General features: G+C 35.7%; 1 protein-coding gene across 18 annotated transcripts in view; it reads left to right on the top strand.

Annotated features, from left to right (window-relative positions):
- DTNA (dystrobrevin alpha) overlaps positions 1–24,344 on the top strand; it is a 355,317-nt gene that overhangs the window by 190,491 nt on the left and 140,482 nt on the right. Inside the window, exon 1 of one of the 18 annotated variants that reach the window (XM_074340149.2) lies at positions 23,708–23,730. The exons of the other annotated variants lie outside the window; for them this stretch is intronic. The gene's annotated coding sequence lies outside the window, so the exon portion shown is untranslated. Of the gene's footprint in view, positions 1–23,707; positions 23,731–24,344 lie in introns of those variants that run through there. 18 annotated transcript variants of the gene reach the window in all.

Consider the following 24,344-nt stretch of genomic DNA (forward strand, 5'->3'; position numbering starts at 1 on the left):
ATAAGATGGAATTTTATTTTAAAATGTTTATTCTTTCAATTTTATTTTTTAAAAGAATTGTATATTTTAAGGAGTACGACATAATGATTTTGATATACATATACATAGTGAAATGCTTACTACAGTTAAGCTAATTAGCATATCTTCTGAAATAGTTACCATTTTTTGTGTGTGTGATGAGAGCACCTGAAATCTACTGTTTCAGTAAATTTTCAGTATATGATATAGAGTATCATTAACTATAGTCACAAGGCTGTCCGGTAGATCTTTACACTTGTTTGTCCTACATTACTGTAACTTTGTACCCTGTGACCAACATCCCTTTTCCCTCACCCTCCAGCCCCTGGTAACCACCATTCTACTCTCTGTTTCTATGTATTTGACTTTTTTAGATTCCATATGAAATGCGATCATGCAGTATTTTTTTTTCTGGATTATTTCACCTTGCAGAATGTCCTCTGGGTTCATTCATTTTGTTGCAAATGGCAGGGTCTCCTTTTTTTAAGACTGAATAATATTTCATTGTATGTATATACCACAATTTCTTTAGCATTCATGTGTTGACAGACACTTAGGTTGTTTCCATATTTTGGTTATTGGGAATTATGCAGCAATAAACATGGAAGTGCAGATATCTCTTCTAGATATTGATTTAGTTTTCTTTGGTTATGTATATACTCAGAAGAAGGATTACTGAATCATATGGTAGTTCTATTTTTATTTTTATTTTTTTAGAAACCTTCAAACTATTTTCCATAATGGCTGTATGGAAGATCCACTTACAGTTGTTTTGATACTTACATTCTTAAGAAGCAAAATGACTTTTCATGTACTTGCTATAAATTAGACATTTTGCCAAACTTTTAATTAAATCATATTTTTGTCAATCCTTGTTTAAATCATGCTTTATTGTTAATTTTGAATGATCGGTAATGTGTTAATGATTCTTAACATTTTAGCTTTAATTTCTAAAGCTCCCTAGCCTCTCAGACAAATAGCTAATTATCCGCAAATATTTACCTTTATCAAGGAGATAGACGTTCAACAGAGTCATGATAAAGAAGAATTATAATTACTACTATAGCCCTCTTCTATAAAATTAACGATAATCTTTGAGCTCCAAGACAATATTTCTAAAATAGGTGAAGACCAAGCCAATGCATGATGACTCAATATCAGCTAGATATTTCATTTCTAGTAGCTACTATTTTTAAACTTATGACTTCATTAATGTGAATTTGATTATTGACAACCATGTAATTTTTTTTGTATGAAAAGAATTGGACTCTCTTTTTTAATATTCTTAAATGTTTCAAATGAAAAAGAAAATGCATTGGTACCATGATCATGGCCATGATGATGATGATGATGACGATGATGATGATGATGATGACAGTAATGATTAATTCAGAGAATAAGAAAGACTTCATTAGAAATCTCTATGTCCTGTATGTAGGAAAAAGGCCAATGTTTTTAGAAAGTGTAAATATCTAACGGGTTGTATGATTTTCAGATATTTACACCCAAATTTAATTAATTCCATTAATAGCGTTTACAAACCACTAACAATACATGTGCTTGTTATGTTCTTATCAGATCTCATTATAAAGTACGTTGTCTTTGCTCAATATGCATTAGAGGTGTTCATCAATAATGATTAAAGTTATCAAGAACTGTGTAATATGTGGGAAGTATCTATTAGAAAAAAAACAAACTTATTGCTGGGAATGAGCAATTTGTTACATTGCTAATAAAATGGATAATCAATTGTTTTCACTTTCATGATATTATAATAGCTTGATACATTTTAAAGCCATATTATTATAAAAATTTTCCATTACCTGGCATGCATATTTTATATGTTAACTATTGACAGCATTTCAATATTTTAATTATCTTTTTAAATTATACATTATTTGTTTTTTTTGTATTTTTTCAATTGCAGTTGACATACAATATTATGTTAGTTTTAGATATGCAGCAGTGATTAGACATGTAATTTATAAAGTGATCACCATGATAAATTTAGTATCTACCTGACACCGTACATCGTTATTATATTATTGACTATATCCCCTATACTATAGTTTATATCCCTATAATTATTTTGTAACTACCAATTTGAGCTTCTTAATACCTTCCCTCTTTTCATCCATCCTCCTCAACCCTCCATCTAATCTGGCAACCATCAAAATGTCTCTGTATTTATGAATTTGTTTCTGTTTTATTTGTTCATTTATTTTATTCTTTAGATTCTGCATATGAGTGAAATCATTTGATGTTTGTCTTTCTCTGTTTGACTTACTCCACTCAGCACAGCACTCTCTAGGTCCTTCCATGTTGTTGTAGATGGCAAGATTTCATTCTTTTTTATGGCTGAGTAATATCCCATTGTATAGCACCAGGGGTGCTAAAAAAAAGTATATACACATGACTTGTATTCATCTTTTATTATAGGTATATACTGAGTATTAAAATTTTAATACAGTTTTTTTTTTTTCTTTCTTAAAATGCATATACATTTTTTTGGCACCCTCTGTATGTTACCACCTCTTTTTTATGCATTCATCCACTGATGGGCACCCAGGTTGTCTCCATATCTTGGCTACTGTAAATAATGCTACAATGAAATATGAATGCACATGTCCTTCAAAGTAGTGTTTTGTTTTTCTTCAGATAAATACTCAGAAGTGGGATTATTGACTCCTTCTTTGTCTCTTATTATAGCTTTTGTTTTAAAGTTTATTTTGTCTGATGTAAGTATTGCCACCTGAGCTTTTTTATTTGTTTCCATTTTCATGAAATATCTTTTTCCACCCCTTTACTTTTAGTGTGTGTGTGTGTGTTTTGATCTGAAGAGAGTCTCTTATAGGCAGTATATGTAAAAGTTTTGTTTTCTTATCTATTCAGTCACCCTGTCTTTTGATTGGAGCATTTAATCCATTTACATTTAAAGTAATTGTTGACAAATATATAGTAATTGCCATTTTATTATTCATATGTTTTATCTTTTCTTTTTCCTTCTCCTTCTTAAAGAAGTCCCTTTAACATTTTCTTTAATACTGGTTTAGTGGAGATAAACTCCTGGGAAGCATTTTATCTCTCCTTCAATTCTAAATGAAAGTTTTGCTGGGTAGTGTAATCTGGGTTGTAGGTCTTGCTTTTCGTCACTTTGAATATTTCTACCAATTTCTTCTAACCTGCAAAGTTTCTGTTGAGAAACCAGCTGACAGTCTCATGGGAGCTCCCTTATGGGTAGCTGTTTTTCTCTCACTGATTTTAAGATTCTCTCTGAGTCTTTAAGCTCTAGCACTTTAATTATGATATGTCTTGATGTGGGTCTCTTTGGCTTCACCTTGTTTGGGACTCTGTGCTTCCTGGACTTGTATATCTATTTCCTTTGCTAGGTTAGGGAAGTTTTCTGTCATTCTTTCTTCAAACAGGTTTTCAATCCCTTGTCCTCTCTCCTCTTCTTCTGATACCCCTATGATGCAAATGTTGATATATTTGATGTTGTTTCAGATGGGCCCCTTAAACTATTCTCAATTTGGGGGATTCCTTTTTCTTTTTGCTGATTGGGTGTTTTCTGCTACCTCCTCTTCAAAATCACAGATCTATCTGCTTCATCTAATCTCCCGTTGATTCCCTCTAATATAGTCTTTATTTCAGTTATTGTATTCTTTGTTTATGACTTTTTTAATGTTTTCCATGCCCATTTTTATGTTACCTGTCTCTTTGTTGAAGTTCCCCCTGAGATTATTGAGCATCTTTACAACCAGTGTTTTGAACTCTTCATTTGGTAGATTGCTTGTCTCTATTTTGTTTATTTCTAGAGCTTTGTTATATTCTTTCATTTGGGACATGTTTCTTTGTTTCTGCACTTTGGCTGCCTCCCTGTGTTTGTTACTGTGTATTAGGTAAGATCTTCTCTGTCTTCTCATCTTAGTAGAGTGGATTTATGTAGTAGGTGTCCTGTGAGACCCAGTAGCACAGTCTCCCTGGTCACCTGAGCTGGGTGGTCTAGGTGTGTCCTTTGTGTGAGTTGTGTGTGCCCTCCTGTCTTAGCTGAGTCTTGGTTTGCACATCGCTGTTTGCACATCAATGGGAGGTATTGACCCTTGGGCTGATTGGTTGTGAGGATTGTCTGTGACTACAGTGGAGGATCTGATCCTACAGAGCAGGATTCACTTTAGCAGGGTTATGGTGCCTGACCTGTCTACCCTTTGGGTGTGTCATTTGTGGATGTGGTTTGGTGGTACTCTGAAGTGGTCTGAAGCCGGCCACAGGTATGTTGGTTCTGGGGCCTCTTGGGAGGAGCTCTGTTGCAGGCCATGGTTAGCTGCTGCCTGTGCCCTGCCTGGGGTCACTTGGAGTAAGCTACAAAGTATCTGCAAATGGTTGCCACTTATGGTAGGCTTGGAAGTGCCTGGGAGAGGCTAAGCTGAGAATCCAGGCTGGCTGCCACTAATGCCAGGCTTTGGACTGCCTAGCAAGAGGAACAGGGCATGCTGAAGCTAGATGCTGCTTATTTGGGGTTTGTATACCTTTGAGAGATTTTAGGAAATTCCACAGTCTAAGCCAAGACAAGCTATATATTAGGTTGGTGCAAAAGTAATTGCAGTTTTTGCAATTATTTTTAACCTTTTAAACCACAATTACTTTTGCACCAACCTAGTAGAAAAGCCACCAGAGGCAGTTTGGGTGGGCCCAAAAGTTGGGTGGGGCGGGGTCTCAGGCAATCATCAGGTCAAGGCAAACCTTGTTACCCAGGTTGATGGAGATTCAGATATGGCAGCCACCTGTGTATGTATGCTGGCTCAGGGGAAGGCTCAACAAAGGAACAATGACTTCTGCCAGCACTTCTATTTGGTAGAAAGTTGCCCTTGCAGCCCTCACCCTGAAGATAGACAATTCACTTACTTCTAATATGTCCCTGGTGTCTTTGCAGCTGCTGGCCCAACACTGGAGCCCAAAGTAAGTGAGTCCATCAGTGAGTAAGTCCATACTTGGGCCCTTTAAAAGAAACACCTGGGACTCCAGCCTCTCTATCAGGCACAAACTCTGCTGGTTTTCACAGCCAGAAGTCGTGGGGACTTTTCTTCACAGCACGGGAACCCTGGGCTAGTGAGCCTGGTGCAAGGCTGGGACCCCTCGCTCCTTAGGGGGGACCTCCACAGTTGAAATACCCCTCCAGATTTTTAACTGCTGCACATGGATGTGAGATCAGGTTGTTCTATGACTTTGCCCCTCCTTCGGGTCTCAACCATGGCTTCTTCTGTATGTCCTTAGTTATAGAACTTCTGTTCAGCTAGATTTCAGGCAGTTCTTGATGATCATTGTTCTGTAGTTTAGTTGTAATTTTGATACGATCATGAAAGGACACAATCACAGCATTTACCTACCTTGCCATCTTGACCAGAACCCTAAATTATTTGTTTCAAATAAACAATAATATTTTATGCCTGACACCTATTAATTTAGGTTTGGGGAATAATTATACTCAGTAAAGTCACTTGCCTCTACCTGTCCCTCACATAAAAGAAAATACCAGATTGATTGCTAATTCCAATGTAAAATGTGAATCCATTAAAGTAGTAGGAGAAACTATAGAACTTAAGCTAGAAAAAAACATGCACTTAAAGGCAGAAAACATAAAGGAATTGTTAGATGAAAAGTTATTACTTCTGGAAATGCTATAAGCAAAATTAAAAACAAATAGCAAGTTAGAATCAGTATTTGCAACTTACATAAAAGAGAAAAGTGAGTATCCATAATATATAAGGGACTCATAAATCAATAAGAAAAAGAACAGCAGTAATTATTTTTAAGACTATATTTTTAGAGCAGTTTTAGGTTTGCAACAAAATTGAGAAAGAGATACAGAGATTTCCCATATATTCCCTGCCCTGACACCTGCATAGCCTTTCTCATTAAGAGCATCACTCACAAGAATGGTACATTTTTTACCAAGGATGAACCTACACTAACACATTATAATCATCCAAAGTTCATAGAGTTTACTCTTGGTGTTGTATATTCTATTGGATATATATAATGATATATATCCATCATTATAATATCATAAACAGTATTTTCACTACCCTAAAAATCCTCTGCACTCAGTTTATTTATTTCTCCCTCCCCACCCCTTTCTGGAAACCACAGGTCTTTTTATTGTCTCCACAGTTTTGCCTTTTCCAGAATGTCACATAGTTGGAGTCTTACAGTAGCTAGCCTTTTCATATTGACTCCTTTACTTAGAATATGCATTTGAGTTCTTTTATCTCTTTTCATTGCTTGGTAGTTCATTTCTTTTTAGCACTGAATGATAGTCCTTTGTCTGGGTGTACCACAGTTTATCCATTCACCTACTGCAGGACATTTTGATTGCTTCCAAGTTTTGGCAGTTACAGGTAAAGCTTTTATAAACATCCATGTACAGGTTGTTGGGTGGATGTAACTTTTCAACTCCTTTGGGTAAATACCAAGGAGTACAATTGCTGGATCATATGGGAAGAGTATGTTTAGTTTTGTAAGAAACCATCAAACTCTTCCAAAATGTCTGTACCATTTTGCATTCCCACCAGCAATGAATGAGAGTTCCTGTTGCTCCACATCCTCACTGGCATTTAATGTCAGTATCCTGAATTTCGGCCATTCCAATAGGTGTGTAGTTGTGTCTTCTTGTTGTTTGCATTTCCCTAATGACATATGATGCGGACATCTTTTCCTATGCTTATTTGTCATCTGTATATTTTCTTTGGTGACGTGTCTGTTTAGGGCATTGCCCATATTTTAATCAGGGTGTTTGTTTACTTATTGTTCAGTTTTTAGAGTTCTTTGTATATTTTGGATAACTGTCCTTTATCAGATGTGTCTTTGCAAATATTTTCCTCTAGTCTGTGCGTTGTCTTCTCGTTCTCTTGATATTGTCTTTCACAGCACAGAAGTGTTTAAAAATTTTTTAGATGAGTCTTTTATTTTTCACTGAGAGAATTTTTAATTTTAATGAAGTCCAGGTTATCAGTTGTTTCTTTCATGGATCACATCTTTGGTATTGTATTTACTAAATATTTGTAAAATACCTAGAAATTAAACAAATATCATCTTAATCTTAGCAAATATTGTTAAAAGAAAAAAAGGAGAGGGAGATAATACCCATTGTTAGGGAGGGTGTGGAAAATGTGAACTCTTATACACTGCTGTTGAGAGTATAAATTGATACTTTGGAGGGGGGACTCCAACCTGGCAAGATGCAGCAAAGGCTTTAAGAATTACATAGCCTTGGGCCCAATAATTGTACTACTAAGAAAATATTCTAACAGAATAAATAGTCAAATGTACATATAGGATTTTTCATTGTTGTGGCATTTATAAGTGTAAATAAGAGCAATCATTCAGGAAAAAAAATTCTTCTGAAAAATAACAAAAGCACCGGCTCATATTTATGCTCTGATAGCTATAAAGCGGTAGGAAGTCATAGCATGGCTATATGTTTACTTAAGTGTTCTACTTCTTTAGTCTTTAGATAGAACATGCACAGGCAGCATGGTGTAGAGCCTAGCTGAGTTAATATAACCATACACATATAAGGCATTATTAAAATACTAATGTTAGAAAGTAGAAAGAAAGTCTGAATCCCTTTATCCATCTATATTTGTTTTCACAACTGATATTGCAAATAAGAAGTCCCATATCAAATAGGGGATGGAGGTACATTTTTAAAATTTCACTTAAAGAAGGTGCCAAATAGTAAAATCTGGAATGCCTTGACTTTGATAGAAAACAGTAAAATATTTTAATAGACTATACTTCCCAATTAGAATTGTTTAAAATTTATTCAAAATAAATTTCTGCTCATATAAGGATGGGGAGAGGATCATTGGTATTGAATGTAACCTAGCATTTAGGTATAGTGGAGAGGGCTGCAGTCTAGGACAGTGTTGTTCAATAGAACCTTCTGTGGTTCTATGTCTGCACTGTCCAATATGGTGACTGCTAACCACATGTGGCTATTGAGCACTTGAAATATGACTGCTGTAACTGAGGAACCAGCTGTCTAATTTTGTTTAATGCTAAGTAATTTAAATAGCCACATGTGACTAGTGCTATCTTATTGAACAGTACAGCTCTAGAATTAAGCACAACAAATAGGGTCTTTTATTTAATGTGGCGATTCATTTCAAGCATCTCTGATGAATTAGGATGACATAAGACAAGAAGGTGAATATACTTTGTGAAATTTCCCTTTCATTCAAAGAAATAGTGATCAGGGATATCCATTGATTTTGGTGACTCTAAGTCCAAGAGTTTCCAGAGAAGTCTGGGTCTTAAATATTCAGTAGCCTTACTCACTTAAGGATTCTAACGTTCATTCATTTTCTTATTTAATAAAAGAAACCCACTTAATTTGAATTTATGTGTGTCAGTGTGTAAGAAAAATGTAGTGTTCTCCTTTATTCTCATACTACTACCACATTTACAGTATTTCTGACACCAGATCTGTGGCTTTTCCACACCAATCGATTCTGACCAACTGCCTGGAGTGTCAGATCCCACAGGTTAAGGATTCAGTCTTACAAGACTTTTCCCACTACCACTTCACATGCCAATTGCAAGTCCAGACTGTCACCTGTGCTTCTGACTGGCTATAAATCAGAGGTTCCCATAACCCCCTCCTCAGGTTCCATCATTTGCTAGAACAGTTCGCAGAACTCAGAGAAACATGTTTACCATTTTATTATATAACAAAGAATATAATAAAGGACACAGATGAGCAGCCAGGTGAAGAGATACAAAGGGCAACCTCTGGGAGGGTTCTGAGCACAGGTGCTTCTGTCCTGTGGAGTTAGAAGTGCACCATCCTCCTAGAATATGGATGTGTTCACCAACCCAGTAGCTCTCTGAACCCTATACTTTGGGAATCTTTATGGAGTTTTCATCACATATTCACGATCAATCATTAACTGAATCTCCAGCTCTTCTGCTTTCCTTGGAGGATGGGGGTGAGGCTGAAAACTCCAAGCTTCCAATCATGACTTGGTCTTTCTGGTGACCAGCCCCATCCTGAAGCTGTCCAGGAGCTCACCAAGAGCCATCTTATTAGAAACCTAGAAAATTCCAAAAACTTTAGGAGCTCTGTATCAGAAACCAGAGACAGAGACCAAACATCAAAACAAAAGATACTTCTAGTGTTCTTATCTCTTAGGAAATTACAATGGTTTTAGGAGCTCTGTGTACAAGGGACCAAATGGAGAGACCAATCAATTTTTTTCTATTATTTCACAGTCAAGCACTGTAATTGACTTTTAAAAGATGACAGTCCATAGTCTCTAGATTCAGAGTTTCCTTGGAATATGCTTAGGAGTTACATGATACAGAACAGATATTATAGAGGAAGGGTAAAAAAATGCTTTATGGAAAAAAAAGCACTAGAATAAACTTTAAAAATAGTAAGCATTAAATAGATGGCTGAGGAAAAGAGGACTCGTACAGAGGGAACAGTGTGAAAATATCAGGGATGGACAAGAATCAGAAATCTCTGGAAATGTAAGTTGGTTATGAAATGGGTTAGTCACATAAGTTAGAACTCAAAAGGTGTTCTGGGACCAGATCATCATCACCGTCACTGTCACCATCTCCATCATCATGACCACCACCATCATCACCATCATCAAAATCACAGAACCATGTATTGGTCACTTGGCATTAGGCCAGACACTTTTCATGTATTATTTGATTTCATTCTTGCCACAACCAATGATACAAATATTGTCTTCATTTATTGGTAAAAAAACTTGGCCAATAACAGCCAAGTGGGGTGTCAGGCCAGAGGCAGCCCTGTTAAACCATGCTGAGTCTCCACCTCTGCTGAGTGTTCTTGTCTCTCTTCTATGGAATTTAAACTGCTTTAGCCTGAATACTCTGGGAAGCCACATAAGGAAATTCATTCTGACAGCAGCATAGGAAATGGACTAGAGGGAGGCCATACCTGATGGGTGGAAAAAAGTGAAGGAAAAAGTGGAAAAAATTAATACTGTAATTTCAGAGCAAGGATGAGGGAGGTTCTGAGCTAAGGGAGTAAAAGTAGAATTTGAAAAGGACTCAGTTTGAGAGGCGTTTTGTCAGTTGTCTGTCTTTACAGTAGGTCAAGTAGATAACATCTGACTTATTTTTTTAAGCCTCCAAAAAAATTGTCAATTACTACATGAAGCACTAGAGCACAATTGTTGTGGCCAAGGAAACTGCATATCTTACAATATGCAAGTTTTCCTAACAAGACCAACCTACATAAACCATCCTGTTGGAAGCAAGTGCCACTACATCATCTATATACTTGAAATATGTACAACATCACAATATTGTTTGGGGGTGTGATATAACTGAGGTGGGAACTTTATATTTACGAAATTTTTCCATTCATTAATATCTGACTGTTCTTTGATATTGACAAGTGATGAATTTCTTTCTTTCCCACATACAAAAATTTTTTAAATATGTAGTTACTTTTGTATTTGAGCTCATTAAGAAAGGTTAAAAAACAGTTGCCTTTATCATTGTGGAAGCAGTCTTCTGGGTTGAGTATATTATTATTGTCTTGCCTTTTCCCCACGTAGGTGGATTTTTTTTCTCTTGGCAGTTTATCCAGGTTCAATTATAGATTGGAAGATACTAGAATTTGTTATTTTCAGTATCAGGACCTCCACTGTTTCATGATAAATTACTTTTGATTTTTTCCAAAGTCTTATGATCACTGCAGTTGGAGAAGTGTGTTGAGAAAATGTGGAATTGGGGTGTTGTCTTGACAATAAAGAGCTGAAGGAGGAAGTGGGGTATTGCGAAAGGGGATGAACAGTGGCCTGGCTGTAAGAAGGACTTTGGTAGTAACTGCCAGCCAACTGGCTGAAATTAGAATAACAGCCATTTGGGAAGGTGCTGACCATGTAACTCTTTCCAATATGTTTGATGACAGTAGATATGAGAGCCCTAAAAATTCTCTGATGTCATGAAATGCCAGGTACTGTTCTAAATGCTTTTTGTTTAACTCATTTAAGTTAATGAATCCTCACTGAGAGAACAATACCCAGCACATAGGAATTACTGAGGTATACTACTACCATGTTACCCCAAAAATAAGACCTAACTGGAAAATAAGCCCTAGCATGATTTTTTCAGGATGATAGCCCATGAGTGTAAGCAAAACTTAATATAAAACTCAGTCTTATTTTCGGGGAAACACAGTAGTTTCTGAATCCTCACAACAATCTGATGAACCATGTACTTTTATTATTTATCATCATTATTTTACAGATGAAGAAATTAAGGCCAGAGAGCTTAAGAAATCCCCCCAAAGTCATACAGTTAATAAGAGAGAGAGAGTTATAGTTAGTGGCTCAACCACTTACTAGCTCAACCACTTAGCCACCCGCCTACTCTTAATCTATGAAAGTCTATTATATGTAAAGAGATAATACTTGTAAAATGCTTACAAAGTACCTGACATATAGTAAATTCTTAAAGTTGTTAGCAATTATTACTATGTAATAAGATTTAGAAGATGTTTCAGTATTTATGCCCTTCCATGCAACATTGTTCAGAAATAGTGAGATTTTTAGGATTTTTAGGGTAACTTTGGATTTTTCTTACGTAAGTTTGAGTAAAGCTTTGTTTACGAGCATGCCCGTTATAAATTGGGGAACCATTTTCTACTTAATACTATCAATCAGTTTGACTAGCACCTTTGAAGTTTTCACCTCAAAGAATGTGCCTCATAGAAATGTGCCATATACTCATCTACATAATTTTGACCTTTTGACGGAGAATGACTGCTGCTAAAGGTACTAATATTGAGAGCAAGTGAATTCCACTTGCATGCTGGGTATTTGAATAGTATATCAATTTGTTTATTATGGTCTTGCTGGGAATTAAATGCTCTGATATTTGCCTAACCTAAGGGAGCTAGTGAGAAGTTGGCAGCCAGGAATGGGAATCAAGCCAGAGGCTGAGAAGGCTCAGACATAAGAAGATAGGTTGATAACTGAGTCCTCAAGGTCACATGGGTGGTTCCAGGCAGAACCCAACCTGACCCTAGAACAAAGTCAGATACAAACTTGGGTTCTGATCTCTTTTCCCTATAATATGGGTTAGTTGGGTGTAGGTGGACTGTCATCGTCTGTACAGAAAGAATTTTATGGAAAATTAGGTGACCTGTACTCTAAGTGAAGTAAGAATGTCAACAGATGCAGAATTAAAGATACTTAAACATTGTCGATACAGCAGTACAAGAACAACAGCTCTACCGTGCTGGAATTCCTGGAGAACATGATACTGCTCTGGGTTGCACATGAGAAATGAGCAACAGACCACGCAGGCGAGGTCTGAGGACACCATGGCTCAGGACATCAAAAATGTGAGGACTCTAGAGGAATTCAGAAGACTGTAGAAGAGAAGAGGGCAAGGTGAAACCTCAAGTCTGGGTGACCAGGCAGATACCTTGTTTTCTGCATTTGTCACTCCTCTAGTTCCCTTTGCCTTTATCTGTGTCTTCAGAGTGTTTTCGCTAATGATGTCATTGGGTAAATATGCCAGGAGACTACCCCAATTAGAGAACAAGGAAGGAGACCAACATACCTCCCACCATTCTGCTACCAGGGAAAGGCAAGCTGGGTGGGAAAGGATGGAAAAATTTCTTTCTAGACGTTTGCCGTCTGCTATGTTACCCCGTCTCAGATGGCTACTTCTCCATGAGCTTAAATGGAAATGGTTTCTTTCAACTATTAGGGAGTAGGTTGGTAATGCTAGTGATACACAGGGTCTCCAAAGTCATCTCTGCAAATGTTATGTGCTATTATCTGGAGAAGTAACAAGATTTTATTAACCATAATAACTAACATGTGTATCTTGATTTACTGTTTGCAAAGTATGAGTATTATGATTGCATTATATTTGAATCTCCTAACAATCCCACAAGGAAGATAACTTTATCATTCCCTTTTTAGGGAAGAAAAAAATCAATCTCAATACATTTCTTGGAGGCACTGAGCCAGCAAGCAAAGCATTTTAATTTACTGATTTACTGATTTACTAAAACATGCTAGTTCACTCAAAGCCCCTCTCACCTTTAAAACACTCTCCTCAGTGATAGCTATTTGGCTTAGAAAATTGCTATTACAAGTAAAGAGCACTTGTATTTATTCAGATTATTCAGATTAAATCCTCTTTTTGTTAATATTTTCAAGGTAGTTTATGTACATAGTAGGTATTTAATAAGTGTTAACTGCCTGGTTATTGTCTCTTTGTATTCTCAAAAGTAATCATTCTGATTCTTACATATCTGATGAAAAGATTATTTTGGACTAGAAGAGAATAGTCAACAATTGTAATGCCCAATGTGGGAAACTAATGTGGAGAAAAAATCTGAATTCTTTTTAATTTAAGAAAATGATCTAACCTCTAACATCTAAATGAGCAGATTTAAAATAACTCAGATGGCCAAAACAAAAAGGCAGCCACTTTATGCCTGTATAAAACCAATGAAAGGAAATCATCATGAGTCTTCATACTACTACCTCCCATATTCGCACAACCACGAAACAATATATGCAATTTTATCTTGCCAATGCAATACCCTATTATATTCCTAGGTGTGTGTTTTCCCTTCATATTACCATCTATCTTCTTTATAACCCTCCTTTACTCAACATTACCCTTGAGTTTAGCTATCTTTTTTGTCTACCGGAGATAACAACAATGGCCACCCCCCAGCTCTCCATGAAAACCAATGATTAAAGTCTGGGCAGGAGAAACAAAACCAGAGCATATGATCCTTGCAACAGGTTTTTCCAATTGGGCTAAACTGAAGTTTCCTACTTCACAAATATTACTGCTATTTGGCCTTCCTTTTGCTAATACTTTTCCTTAATATGTAAAAAAGCTATTCTGAATTGCAACATTTATTAAACTGTATTAAAATAATCCTTTGGGTTTAAATGTTCTCTTCTGACTAATGCTAAAATCTGAGACTTTTGTTTAGGATTAGGGTTAGGCAAGAAAACGTTAAAATGGAGAGCTTTTCTTACTAGCTATTAAGTAAATTATAAAGCCAAAATTATAATTAAGGTGAACTATAATTAAAGAGGGTGTTGATATAGACAAAACCCTGGAGTATGAACAAATATTAGCATACGTGTTAATATACGCTAGAGGAGGCAGTACGTATCAATGGGGAGATTATTGTTATGATGCAGTAAATCAAATTGTATTGGGAGGGAAAAGGTCTTCATATCACAAAATAAATTCCAAGTAGATTAGGCATGTAATAATACTTAATACTTATATTATAATAATACATTAATACTTATAATAAATCAAACTATAAGAATTAGAAGAAAATACAGAGGAATTTTTTAAAAAGTTATAGGAAATATAATTGAGAACAAAGTACATTGTTTAAAGTGTACAAATTAGTAAGTTTTGATGTATTGTGTATACCCTTTAAACCATGTCTAGAATTAGGATAGTGAACATTTCCATCATCCCCAAAAGTTTCCTCATGTTCCTTGAGAATGCTGCCTACCCACCCCTCCCCCATTCCCAAGCAACCACAGATCTGCTTTTGGTCACTATAGATTAATTTGCATTTTCTAGAGTTTTATATAAATGGAATCATACAGTACATACTCTTTTTGACTAATTTCCTTCACTCAGCATAATTATTTTCAGATTCATTCATATTGTTGCATGTATCAATAATATGTTCAATTTTATTGCTTTGTCTATTTATTATTTATTCATCTGTTGATGGACACTGGGGTTGTTTCCAGTTTTGACGATTACAAATAAAGCCATAATGAACATTCATGTGAAAATCTTTAAGTGGATATATATTTTCCTTCCTTCTGAGTAAATACCTAGAGGCATTTTAAATGATATGTGAAAGGAAAGAGCTTTATAACTATAAAAATGAAGGTTCAGAGTGGAAAAAGTTATATTTCACAGCATTAATATTTTAAATTTCTACACATCAAAAATATCATTAACAAAGTTATAGGTTAAATGATAGTCAAGAAAAATGTATAAGTAATAGCTAACAATGGCAAGAAATTGCTGCCGTGTTTCCCCGAAAATAAGACCTAGCTGGACCATCAGCTCTCATGTGTCTTTTGGAGCAAAAATTAATATCAGACCTTGTCTTATTTTAATATAAGACCTGGTATAATATAATATAATACCGGGTTTTATATTAAGTTTTGCTCCAAAGACACATTAGATCTGATGGTCTGGCGAGGTCTTATTTTGGGGGAAACAAATATACATAGGCAGGGCATCGAAATCTGTATGTATGTTGTATCAGTTAATCCTCACTACAGTAGACACTGTTATCCCTCACTAAAAGGTAGACACTGTTATCCCTGGTTTAAGGCAGCCTCAGAGGAAGTTTAATATCCTAATGTAGAAAAGTAAAGATATATGTGAAACATAAAAATAATTCTTAAAATGTGTATGTCTGATATACAGACATGAGATAATAGGTCAGTCTCTTTAATATATAAAAAAACATGCAAAATACGTAGGGAAATACTAAGACAGTGGTAAAACGGGAACAAGACATAAATAGGTAGTTCACAACCATGTGAAAGTAAAAATATATGAAAAATATTAAACTTCACTTTCAATTAAAGAAATTAAAAATAAAACAACCCTATAACACCTTTCAAATTCACAAACATTTTTAGATATTTTTATTGTTGGGTTGTTTTGCTTTATTTTAATAATGGTAATATGTAATGTTAGTAAGGTTGGAAGCCATTCTCATACTTTATTGGTGGAAGTATAAATTAATATGCTAATTCTGGAAAGCAATTTGACAGTAACAGTAAATTTCAATGACTTTGAAAATAATTGTACCCTTTGATAAAAATTTCATTTTGGATTCACTTGGAGAAATAATATGAAATAGATACAATGATATATGTCCAGCGATTTATTTTAGCATTATGTATAGCATTTAAAAATTGGAAACAACCAAATGTCTTATAATAGAAAATGAATAGTTAGTCATTCCATAAGTAAGAAATCTTTTGCAGCTACCAAAGGGGTGCATCAAGTTATATAATAAACTACTTGTAGGAGTATAAGTTTCCTGGAGAGCTACAGGTTTTCTGGAGAGCAGTTTGATAATATTTTAATTGACTTAAAATGCTTATGATTATTAACCTAGTAATTCTACTTTTAGGAATATCTAAAATGAAAATACTTTTGCACAAAAATGTATAAACAAGGATATTCATCACAATGTTATTTAAAATAATGAAAATTTTGAAGCAGCCAAATGCCCAACAATGGATAAATTAAATAATAAATGAAACAAATTATTTAATAAATTATGATACATTCATATGATAGGAACCATTTTAAATGTCTTATTAAAATGTTTAGTGAGAGAATATGCATTTTATAAAATACCATCTACCATTAATTTCTGATATTTGAAATTAAAAAGTAGAGAATGATAGAGAGAAGGAAAGAAAGCAACGTCTTAGTAATGATTAACCTATGGGCAATAGATTAATTTTTCTCTTTACTTTCCTGTGTTTTCTAAATTTTCCCATATATATAATATATTATATATATATTTATATATATATATTATATATAAATATAATATATATATAATTATATATATATATAATTATATATATATATTAGAGGGAAGGAAAGAAACCAAATTGTTAGTAATGTTAGAAAGCAAAAATGTTAGTAAAATCCTGTTAGGAAAGGTATTCCTGTGAGTGCTAGGCTACCCATGGTTAGGGCAGTGGTGGTGAAGGGAAGGGTGTTGAATAGGCTGCCTATTTTTTTAATCTTTTCATATGTGTGTATATATATATATATATATATATATGTACATATATATGTATTAATAGTACTTTTGCAAAATGCTGTAATATAAATTAGATTATAGAAGCAGAATTTAAAATTGCACGCTCAATGTGAATGCAGCCATGTATGGAAAAGTGGCAAAAGGCTATCAACCAAAACGTTGATAGCGTGATTTCATTCTCTTTTGTGTTGTTATCTGAAAAACTTAACTTCCACAGATGAAAACCTTCTTAAAAGAAAGGATTTATTGAGCCATATGCTAGCTAGAAAACAACCAGTTCCCGGGCATGAAGTCTAAACCACCAGCAGAAGCGCTAGGTGGAGAAGGCAACATGTCAGTGGTCCTACAGTTGACCAGCATTTTTATACATTATGTTTCGTGGAAGAAAGTTATGCATTGTTTTGAAACAATTTACATTGGCTACAGATAAGGGGGGCAGGAAGAGGTGAAGCGGGGGCAGTTCTATAATAGGAGCACAGTCTCTAAGGAAGAAATATTTACTACTTTTGATGGGTTCCAGGCAATGGTCCTGAAAGCTCATGCATATTCAGCATGTGGTGGCATCTAGTGGTCAGCTAATAGATGCCCAGAGGTTGATGCAAAGCTCCAGCATACATTCAGGAATGCGAGCAACCTTTTGTTAATTGGCCCACAGCTATTAACTGGTTAACTAGTCCTGTCCCTTTCTCTCACTCCTCAGCCACTGTAATTTCATTTAGAACGTCTCAGAATTTTTCTCTTGTCAGTATAATTTTTGGGATTTTTCTAAAAAGTAAGGAATCAGGGCAAAAATTATTTTGAGACAGAGAGGGGAAAACAAGGCCCTCTTTAATCTGTAAAAAGTAATGCATGAGAACAGAAGGGAATAATAATAGGTTTTTCCTGCTGCAGGAGCAAGAAATACCACTTGACCAGTTTAAAAGGAGGAATCGCCTATTGTAAATAAAAAGAGCCCATGTATACATGGCTTCAGATTTGTTCAGATCCGAAGACCCAGAGGACTTACCGAAGCTCTGTCTTCCTGTTTCTGCTTGTTTCTGCTTAGCATTTTTCCCAGGGAGTCCTACTCAACCAGCATTACCAGGTCTTGTGGTTCTCTCTCCTCCAAGTGGCAGATAGGATGGTTGCCAGTAGCCCCCAAATCACATACCATCCCCTGAGAATCCCTAGCAGGGAATTTTTCTTAGTAACTCAGACAAGATCCCAGCAAGTAAGTGGCAAAGGCTAGCGTGGGTTGTACGCACAGCTTGGAACGGTCACCATGGCCAGCAAATGTCCTGACCCCTAGGCCTGGTTCAGTTGTCCACTTCTCTGTCTGAAGGGAAACAAACTCAGCTCCACAGCAATCATATGGATTAGATTATAAAAGAGGTTATAGGCAAAAAAGAGGAAAGGGAATGTTAGGACAATATGACAAATGTCAGTAACAGATACTAGTAAGTACGATGCCAGACATTTGACAAAATTACCTCATCAGTCCTCACAGAATTACATTTCCTTCTTGAAATGTCAAAGAAGGAAATTGAGGGTAAGAAAAACTTATTTGCCCAAGAACATGCAGGTAGCACGTGGCAGTGAGGAGATTTGAACTAAGCTATGTCTAATGCTGTAGCCAAACCTCCCCTCCAAAATATTTGTCTTTCTTAAGCTCCTATGGCTGCTTCATCTGCAATCGAGTGACGGAGAGATGTCCTGTGTTTCTGCATGTGAGAAATGACAAGGGAGCAAACAAAAGCTTTAATACCTTCTGAGTAACACATCTAGGTGACTGGTTGCTTCCATCTCCCCTGAGAACGCTGCTTGGGAAAAGCTAACAAGGAGAATAATGTAGCAGAATGAGGGCCTTAGGTAAAATGTTGGCTATTTTTCATACATTAAAATCGGGTGTAGGATTCAAATATATTAAAAGAATTTCACACTCCAAGTTTTAAATTTTTTTGAAGAAGCTTGGGAACATTCCATATTAGCATTCAGAGTGTTTTCAACAGGTAGTAGGTATTCTCAGAGATATAAAAGTAAGCACAATCTAAATTAGGACACAAAGAAAAGACGGGATGGGAAATTCAAGGTAGAGAGACATAAATGGCAACCTGGAATGATGGTCTTTGCAGATCTGGCTGTTTTCCAACCAAAGCAGACAGTCTTAAAGGAACCTAAGTTTATTTATACCTGCTGAGGATTTACTCTACCTAATGATTAAACCTTCAGGACACACTAGATAAGTTTAGTAGAGCTTTAAGACTTCAAATTTTGAGTTCCCTTAACCTACGTGTTTCCTGTCCTCAATTTGCATGAAAAAACGTATCTCCCCACATCCAAGAAACAATTCCAAAAATAAATATAGGCATTTGCTTGAATCAGGACATTATGTCCCCAGTTTTCTTTCCAAAGCCTACAGGATGTACAAGTTGCTCTTGAAGTCTGTCCACAAGCACAGCAAATGCAAGTTTCACATTTGCTCCCCAGATGAGTGTCTGTGCTTGGCAAAGCTGCACATAATAGATAATGCCCATCAAGGAACTGCTGGATGACTAATTTGTGGTAAAAAATTAGTAACAAACTCCCAAGATTTATTTAGCACAATTTATTTATGCTCCATTTAGAAATAAACTTCCATACATTAAGCAATGTATGTAAAAGCACTTTGTACTTTTAAGCATTCAAGCAGTACACAAATGGCTGGGGACTCTGACATAAAAATGTCCAGCCTGTATGTTGGTCCATCTGGAACTAATTCCTTGCAGAGCCATGGAAGGTAAGAAGTATTGCTTTGTGGTCCCTGTTGCCCTTCTTGACAAAATTGAGAAAACATGGCAAAGTAGGAAGAGTACAGACCTTGGAGTCAGATTTAAGTTCAAATATAATTTTCATGCAATAACTAGCTCTGGGACCTCTCTCAGTCCACATGTTCTCTCATTTGAATAATCCACTTGTCAGCTGAGACTTCCTAGTCCCTTGGGGAGTCTGATAAAGTTGGTGTGAACCAATGTGAAAGTTTAAACCGTTCCCACAACCTTTGGGAATTCTTGGGGATTACTGTCCCTTAACCTATTATTCCCCTGGCTTCAATATTATGCAAGCTGTGTCTCTATTTCCCCCTTTATCAGATTGCAAGTGAAACTCTGCCCCCTCGCCAGTGTCCACCAAAGAATCCACTCCCACTGGCATATCTAGTGATTGCACTGAAGGTTTTGAGTTGGCAAGGGCTGGGGGCGGCGTCACACAGCTTTTTTCATCTCTCCAGAAACCTCTGTCTTACTTCTCTTTTTTTTCACTCCTCAAACATGTTTTCAGACTGTTTCTTAGGAACTACAAATGTTTTCCTTCTTCCTATGCAGAGAAATTTAGCTCTTCGGTGCTTGATCCAAACTTTGAGATTCAAATACATCAATATTTTAGCAGAACAAAGAGTCTTCCAAGAGCATCCTCAGAAGACAAAATTATAAATAAAAATAAGAAGTTTTCCATTATCTTTTAAAAATAGTAATAATAATACCAACCTTGCTCCTTTCCGAGATTTCTTTGAATTTTAGATATAAAGGATGTAAAATACTCTGCACGTAGTAAATGCATAATAATGCATGATGATGATTAGGTAGCCAATGTTTGCAGTAACTGTATCTCTGTGGGTATCTCTTCTCATTATTAATTGTGCAATCATATTTTAATGCTTGTCTCCCCCATAAGACTATAAGTTCCCTGAGGGCCGGAACTGTTTCTGTCTTGCTTACCACTATGTCACTAGCGCCTCGTACAGTGCCTAGCCCACATATTTAACTTTTTATTTCATTAATGAATAGATGAATTAATAAATAGAGAGATGGGTGTGGAGGATTTGTTTCTTTCTTTAGAATTAGTGACTTTATAGGTAGACGGAGTGACAGGGCAGGTGATGGAGGATGAAGGCAGGTAAAATGTTTTCAGAATGTTGTGAGCTCTCTAAGAGCTTGGGAAAGATTAGCACAGCCTCAATTTCTTCATTCACTCCTTGTTTCTGTGCGTTTTCTGCTCTCCCCACCATGTTAGTCTCATACCTATTCCTCTTGGTTTTATCAGTCTCCCTGAAACTGAAAAAAAAAAAAAAAAGACAATAGAATATTTGTTTGCCTACCTCCACATTGTCTCATTAACACAACCCATAATCATTAGGTTTACAGACTAGTCCAAAAAAACTTATCTTACCCATGATTTCTTTGAAATAGTTACGTTTTTCCCCCTAATATTTTTCCATGGCAGATATTTTTCTTTTTAGCTACTTGTTGTAGTACCTAAAAGTCTAACTTTAGTGTTACAGCCTTTTCTGAACAGGAAACTGTGCTCTATGCTATCATGCAGCTTATACATATATGCAGCGACAACATATTGTAAAGCAAAGACACTGGGTTTACAGTCACCCACCTCTGTGGACCTCCTTTCTCATCTGAAAATGAGGAGTCTGAGCCAAAGAAATGGATTTCATATAGCCTGAGTGGGTTGGTTTCAGCCCTCCTGCCCCTATTGGAGCAAATCCATGGTTATGTTTCAGATGCTTGGCTCCAGTTAAAGACTTAATTTGAACAAAAGATTCCATGGGAAAAATAAAAATCAGCAAGCTTACGAAGAGACTCTTCCATAATTCAAAGTAAAGAAAATTAAGTCACCCATCAAATATTTTCTGTGTCTAAACTGCTGTTAGTAGGATTGTCAGATCAAATGCAAAATGTGTAGTTAAATTTCAATTTTAAATAAATAATGAATAATTTATAGTATATGTAGGCCCTGTGCAATATTTGAGACACACTTATACTAAAAATAAATTTTTATTTGCTAAATCTGGCAACTTTACATACTAGACACTTCAAGATTGGGGGGCAGGGGTGAGCATTATATACCAAGAAGATCAAAAAGACATTATAAATTAAGTTGAATTTTTTTTATGCTGGTTTTCTTTTATTAGTGGTAGTCATATTAGTATTAGTATTAATTAGTGGGGCTCTTGAAAATTCATTGCATTACTTCATTGTCTTATCTTTCAACACTCTGCCACTTGCCAGCCAGAAGAGACAGTTCTACCTAGACCTAACTTTTAAAGTGTACTGTTCACACAAGGCCATGAAAGTGTTCATGAGAAACTAGCCACTTCCTCACTCTCATCTCTGCCTCCTTTTATTACATGATACAGGGTTTTCATCCCTAATCCACCCCCAAAGTCTACCTCGCATGACTTACTACTTCTGGAATTTATTTTCAATTAAAAATTGAATTCAGTAGGAAAATTGGGTTCAACATACCATACAGAATTTAACTTTACAGCAAATATACCTAGCTAACATCTATGCTACAGAGTTGGAAATTCTGGTTCAATGCCCTGCACGTGGAGAGTGCTGATAAACACTGATAACGTAGTGCTGTGCTTGTACCTTCAGATTAGCTGTTAGCTTTGATAAAGTTATAATCACAGGAGAGGGCAAGACCACATTAAATTCTAAAATGTTACTTTTCCTAATTAGTATTTGCACACTGCACATATGTGTGCATACACTATTTATTGTTAATCTCCATGTGTTCGAGATTTCATTTCTAAAATCTGTAGAAGATAGATATATTTCAAATAAATTATATTTGAGCCACATTGGATATGAGTACATCCACCCAGGCAAACCATTTTAAGAAGTACGTATTCCATTGGTTTTATTGCAAGCAACTGTCACCAAATGAGGAATTGAATTGCTTTCCATAGCCATGTGTCAGGGATCTTAATAGTCACAGGTAATGGGAGAAGAATGAGAGATTGTACACACAGAATTAAATTCCAGGTTCTAAAACCACTAGGCTGCACTGATAGAAGATGGAGTCAGCTTTGTAAAGGTAGGAATTTCACTATTCTTTCATTTTTGGCTTCATTTAAACTCCTTGGGATTAAAAGACATTTGCTCACATGCTCTTGGGCCACTCAAAATTGTGCATTTAAAATAAGAGTGACATACGAACTTTTGAAAATTTTTCATAGTACATTATAGCCAAAAACATAATGGATCAACCAAGTTGTTTGAGTATAGGTCCTGTTTAAAAATAATGATGGAAAATTCAGTAGTGAATTTTGAAAAATTAAAAATAACATACCTGATTCTAGAAAGTACAAAATATGGGGAATAATTCCTTACTTGTTTTTCATGTAATTTAATCTTCAAACTTTGCCATACATCCTCGGGTTTGTTAAGAAGGGCATAACATGCCACAGGGCAACACATTTCATCTTTGGCTCGGGAAGAAATTAGCTCCATTTAAAACTGGACAGTAGTAGAAAACAATTTGTATTCATTTTTAAACAGCTGTATTGTGAAAGTATTAGTATTTGAAGGATACTTGGCTTTTTAAAAAATATTCAGAAGTATCCAAAATTGACCATTTGATGCTTAACTGAAACAGAACTGTATATTTCGATGTATATAAAGACTATCTTAATCATCAAAGAAAGAGTTGGGTACCATTTATTAGGGAGATTTAGTCCAATTTTACCTATGAAAGTTGTTATTTAAGTTTACATCCACAAACAGCATGCAGTTTAAAATTTAAAACAATATGTAAGCATGCAAAATTATTTTGTGAAATGATTGAGAAACTTCACTTATTTAAGTCAAATATTAATTATGCCTTCTAAAATGGTCTGTTCTTCACCACATCTCCTCGGCTCTTAAATATATATTTGAATCTATAAAAGTGAATAATTTCCCTCATTTTATTTCTAAGTAGTTTCTCTCAGCAGTAACTGAGCCATCTCCATCATGGGCCTCCCTCTTACACTATATACAACCAAAGGCTGACTGCTTAGAGGAAGCCCTCCAGTTCTTGGGAACAGCTTTCTATCTGTGAGTTCCACTGATAGCCCTTCCAGGTCAAATTTTCCAAAGCTTCTTAGTCTCTTCCCATCTCTCGTTTATCCTGTGTATATTACTGTTATATTAATATTCGGTAATTACTGGTTGTATTATTTAACTCCTGTGCACAGAAATCTTCCAATTAACATCGCTGAGATGGTACATGCCTTCAGTGAAACTGACAGTCTTATGAGTGATACAGACACACACACAAAAAAAAAATTTCATAAAGTCTTGTATGACTATAATTGTGGTACTTGTTATAAAAGTAAGTTATGGGGGCCTTATGAAAGCAGATAACTAGAATGTATTAGACAAATTAGAAAAGGCTGCCCTGGGGTAGTGATGCTAATGGGTGATGGCCAAGTTTGGGGTTGGGAGGGTTGGGATATGCATGGGGAAGAGAAAAGAGAATATTCCAGGCAAAGGAATTGGCAGAAAGGAGGCCTTGAGACATATATAACTACAGCTTATAGGCCTGGATGAACCTATAAGCTGGAATGCTCAGGACCTACAAAACCATTTTAAGGATTTTGGACTTAAAATTAAAGGCAGTGGGAAGTCCATCCTGCTTTTACTTGCTTTCTACAGAATGCATCTTAATT

This window comes from Rhinolophus sinicus, chromosome 4, assembly GCF_057876585.1.
Source record: "Rhinolophus sinicus isolate RSI-liver-muscle chromosome 4, RSI-T2T, whole genome shotgun sequence".
Lineage (NCBI taxonomy): Eukaryota > Metazoa > Chordata > Mammalia > Chiroptera > Rhinolophidae > Rhinolophus > Rhinolophus sinicus.